The 5,170-nt window shown below is 43.7% G+C and overlaps 1 long non-coding RNA gene across 1 annotated transcript; it reads left to right on the top strand.

Moving 5' to 3' along the window:
* The first annotated feature begins 1,434 nt into the window (after positions 1-1,434).
* LOC310757496 lies at positions 1,435-4,742 on the top strand. The gene is made up of 3 exons (XR_014545268.1): positions 1,435-1,459; positions 3,951-4,121; positions 4,335-4,742. It is a non-coding gene; the product is annotated as an uncharacterized lncRNA (long non-coding RNA).
* The last annotated feature ends 428 nt before the right edge of the window (positions 4,743-5,170 follow it).

Genomic DNA, 5,170 nt, shown 5'->3' with positions numbered 1-5,170 from the left:
ACTGACTTCATTGTGGCACTAGGTGATTGACAGGCAGGCAGTCCCACTCACCTGCCAGATTTGTCCCTGTTTGGATGAGAGTAGGGGAGATACAAAACTGGCCTGCTGGCTGGATCCAGTTCCATACCCTGGTTGTAAGATGTTTTGTTTTGAAGTTATGGCCTATCAAGAAGAAGGGATGTCTTGACAAGCATTTGTCTTAGGAATGTACAGTGGTACCTCAGGTTACAGACGCTTCAGGTTACAGACTCCGCTAATCCAGAAATATTACCTCGGGTTAATAACTTTGCTTCAGGATGAGAACAGAAATCGTGCTCCGGCAGTGCGACAGCAGCGGGAGGCCCCATTAGCTAAAGTGGTACCTCGGGTTAAGAACAGTTTCAGGTTAAGAATGGATCTCCAGAACGAATTAAGTTCTTAACCCAAGGTACCCAAGGTATTGTGATTCAGCATCTGCCACTGTTCCTGCTGAGCTCTCTCTCCCTCTCTCCCTGTTATATCCTGTTTGTTGCTGCTGTGTTTGACCCCCCCCCCCAAGTCGCTGTTGTTGCCATGCCACAGGGCAGCCTAGAGTTTGTGTCATGAGTAGGTCAGGAGGGAGAAAAAGCCCTGTATGGGTGTTGCTGCAATCCTATCCATATGTACCTTAAAAATATGGAGGCTGCAATTTGTGTGTGTCGCTTTTCACAAGACTTCATTTCGCATAGATCTCACCACCGTAAGGCAACTTAAAACACTCGTGCATTCTCTCTTTCCAGGGTGCAAACCAATAGATCCTATAAATCTGTCCTAAAATAGCATTACCCTCCTGGCAACATGGTAATGATTTTACCAGGACTGATTGCCACTGAATCGAAAGTGATGTGCTGCCATCTTGTGAGCATTTCTTGAAAATTCAAGCCCTGCTCTGGAATTTCTAGTAGTGGTAAAAGGTGCCCAGTCTCTACCTCTGGCAAATACTTTTTTGTTCAGTAGAATTTAAGAACGCGCAGAACACACATATCTGAAGTGAAAAGATAAATCATGATTATTATTTTTCTCCCTCCTGGCCTTTTTATATACTATACTAGCTTTCTGAAAGCACCTCAGTGTGGTAAGATAGCAAGTTCACCATGCACTGAAAACTGTTGGGGGAAAACCAAAATTAAAGAATCAGTGTCTTGCCAGGTGGAGAAGTATCAAACAACTTAGAATTGTAGAATCATAGAACTGTAAAGTTGGAAGTGGCCCCAAGGGTCATCTAGTCCAACCCCCTGCAATGCAAATGACTTTCAATATGTTGGTTTCCATCATATTCTGAAGACACACATCTTCACCTTTGACATCTGAGTTACATGTTTTGTGACAGCCAAATGCTCATGCCTTTTTCCATTGTACCCCATTCTGTTGCCTACTGAATCAGAACCTAAGGAAGAGCATACTTAAGTTATCATGGGAACAGAGCCAGCAGTAACACAAAGTGTGCTTCCTATAGACCCCCCCCCCCAAAATAATTCCTTCCCAACAGGTCTTTCTCATATTACAGTGGTACCTTGTGATAAAGACACTTCAGGTTACAGACGCTTCAGGTTACAGACTCCGCTAACCCAGAAATATTACCTCGGGTTAAGAACTTTGCTTCAGGATGAGAACAGAAATCGTGCAGCAGTGGCACAGCGGCAACAGGAGGCCCCATTAGCTAAAGTGGTGCTTCAGGTTAAGAACAGTTTCAGGTTAAGAACAGACCTCCAGAACGAATTAAGTTCTTAACCTGAGGTACCACTGTAGTTGCACTGCTGCCTCAGAAAGGTATCCCTTTGTATTAGAATATTTAATTTTGGGGGGTATATTAGGGTTTCCCCAATGACTTTCAGAAGGCCACAAGCCTACATTCACAGCATCACCTTTGAAATGTTGCACAGAAAGTGGCATTTAATGTGTGCATGAAGCCAGCTTGCGCAAAGGAACGTTTCTCTCCTCTCCCCCTTGTGTGCCCCCTGCCCCTAGCACAAACCTGTTTGGGGGTTTCTCCCCACCCTTCAGAGCAGATTTAGGGTGCACAAGTGGCATGCAGGGGGAGCACTGGGTGGGGGGAGAGTCTCATTGTGCAAGTGGACCTTGTTCCACACATGCAACAACTTATTTAAATTGGCCCACCAGTAGTAAATTTGGGGATATATGATGTGGTTTCAATATGATTGCTTGGGTTGGGGTAGGAAGTGACATTAATCCAGTTGCTTAGTAATATATGCAAAAGAATGTTCTAGAAGCCCAGCTTTTAGAAAGAATACTGTACAGTGGTACCTCGGGTTACAAACGCTTCAGGTTACAGATGCTTCAGGTTACAGACTCCGCTAACCTAGAAATAGTACCTCGGGTTAAGAACTTTGCTTCAGGATGAGAACAGAAATCATGCTCCAGTGGCGAGGCAGCAGCAGGAGGCGCCATTAGCTAAAGTGGTGCTTCAGGTTAAGAACAGTTTCAGGTTAAGAATGGACCTCCGGAAAGAATTAAATACTTAACCCAAGGTACCACTGTAGTATGAAGCTTCTAGGTTTTATGGCTATATATCAAACTTTGAAAGAATGACCAGAATGTTGTAATATACACTTACTTACTTGTGTGCATGAAAGGGTTAACCTGAGCTCAGGTTGCCTGTGGCGGGTGGAGCTCCCTGAAAGTCTACTGAACCTCTCTAAAAGGAGATTCTACAACCTGAATCATTGCTAACTCAAATATTGCATGAACCTTTTTGTAAGGAAATCAAGTTATTTTCTTTTTAGGTCACTTGGAAGCCTTTTCTCCTTCATTTTTATGGCCATCAGATGGAACTTGTTTGCCATGGGCGTAGCTAGGAGGTTGGCAGAAGCTGGGACAGAGTAATGGGAGCTCACCCCGTCGCAGGGTTCAAACCACCGACCTTCCAATCAGCAAGGCCAAGAGGCTCAATGGTTTAGACCACAGCACCACCCGCGTCCCAAATGCAGATGTGGACAAACGCCAGCTCCCTCGGCCTAAAGCAAGATGGGTGCCGCAACTCATAGTTGGCTTTGACTGGACTTAACTATCCAGGGGTCCTTTACCTTTTAGTTTTACCTAGCCAGGAAGGGGCAGGGGGGCAGCTGTCCCCCCCATCAAGTAAATAAATACAAATACGATACTTATCTAACTGACCAATTGTGTCGCAGATAACTCGGTTCTGCCCCCCTAACATAAAGCCTGCTCCCCCTGCTTGGCAGGGGGTTGGACTCGATGGCCCTTGTGGTCTCTTCCAACTCTATGATTCTATGATTCTAACATAAATCCTGGCTACGCCCATGTTGTTTGCTGTAACTTCAGGAAAGTCAGTGAATAAACACTTGGTTTTTCAAAGCTAAGTGTCTGTGATTTATTCTAGCCTAAGTATTTTCCTGGGGAACATCTGTTTAGAGGTGGCAGATGCAAATCTAACTAAGTTTTAACGTGCTTGGTAACATTTGCCATTGTGCTTAACTCTGCTATAAGAGGGTAAGGATCTCTCTTCCAAACCCCTCTCTCCAACACAAAATAGGTCTGCAGATGGCACAGAATAAAAAAAAAGGCGGCTGCGCACTTCATTGGTTATGTAGGCTAAGTGTATGCCTTATGAATAGTCAATGGCCGAGCTAAAAAAAGACCATACAACCAGAAAGAACTTCTATTTGTATACATAGGTTTGCTTTCTTGAGCTCAGTGTCTTTTAGTTTTAGTTTTAACTCCTGCCTGACAAAAATACAGTGAGGTCTTGTTTTATAATATATTCCATTTGCAATCATTTCTCTGTGAAATGGCTCTCTGTTGTTTCATGGAGTCATTTTCACAAAAGGATCACTCTCCCACACCCAGTTGCAGGTGTGTGTAAGGGCCCTCTCATTTTCTTCCATACCTCTTAGCCATTTAGCTAGATTAGAATCAGGTCCCTTTCAGACAAGCTGTTTTTTTTATTATTTCAGAGCACATGACCTGCACCTCACTTTTACCCAGGCATCCAAAAACAAGTGGCCCCGAAGAAAGCACTTTTCCCAGGGCGACTGTGAGGCACGAGAGAATGGCACCCAAAATGGCCACCACGATCTTGTGCAAAAAAAGGAGAATATCCTGGTTTTTTCCAAGGCACTTGGCAGGTATGCCTGGAAGGTGGAGGGAGGGAGGGTTCACCTCAAGAGCAAAATGTCTACGGCCTGCCCTGGCTTCTTGTAATAGCTCTGCTCCTCAGCTGGCTAATTAGCAAAATTTATTTCACATTTACAGGCAATTACAACTCATAAACAGATAAGCTCTCCCAAAGGTCTTCATTCTCCTTTTTAGCATTTTTTTTGTTTCCACCGTACTTTTAGGATTATGACCTTGATGAATTCACAAATTATTGGATTAACCGTCAAGGCAGGCCACACAAAGTTCTTCTAGCTACCCACTGGTGATTTTCTAGATCCTCTCTGCAGATGTTCTGGATGTTGGAAATGTTTGTGAATTTAAATCTACTTTAGTGAGAGAGGTGGCTTCTCCCTCTTCTTCCAGAAGATGGCAATCAACACAAATTTATGACATCTTGCTATGTTTTCTAAAGGCGGCATGGGAGTGACCTCTGTCTATTGTGAACAAATTTAATTAAGATGAAACTTCTAGAGAAGGGTCTTTTTCTTTAAAGTAAAGAAAGAGTAATTGGAAATCTTATTCAGCGGGCTTGTAAGAATTAAGCTGCCATAGGTAGTAAGAGCAAGAAAAAGGAGGAGCTAAGTAAATATGAAATGGATTAAAAAATAAAGAAATCAAAGAGCTTTTTCCATATCAACACAAGTGCATAGCTGAGCTGCTAGCTTTTTTATTGTATGTTAAATTGCCCTTTTGCTGTGATGTCCAGCAGCACGTTTTGGGACAAGGACAATAAGTATTCTGGTGCTAAACAGACAATAATATAACTCTACTTCTGAGCTGGGAGGGAGAATATCCATGGTAGAACAGGTGATTTGCATGCAGAAAGTCTTATTTTAATCCCTTGCATTTCCAAGGTCTCAGGGCCAACACTTAGAGATGTTCCTACTCCTCTGTTTCCTGCAGTTCCAGTGATCTTGAGCAGGGCCGGCCCTCCATGAGGCAAGGTGAAGGAACTGCCTCAGGGAGCATGATCCACAGGAGCAGCAGATCCAGCCTCCAAGGAATGGATCACCCACTG

Source organism: Podarcis filfolensis (assembly GCF_964270895.1).
Source record: "Podarcis filfolensis genome assembly, chromosome: 2".
In the NCBI taxonomy this organism is placed as follows: Eukaryota; Metazoa; Chordata; class Lepidosauria; order Squamata; family Lacertidae; genus Podarcis; species Podarcis filfolensis.
The sequence above is the reverse complement of the archived record's forward strand: the minus strand, read 5'-3'. Positions and strand labels throughout refer to the sequence as shown.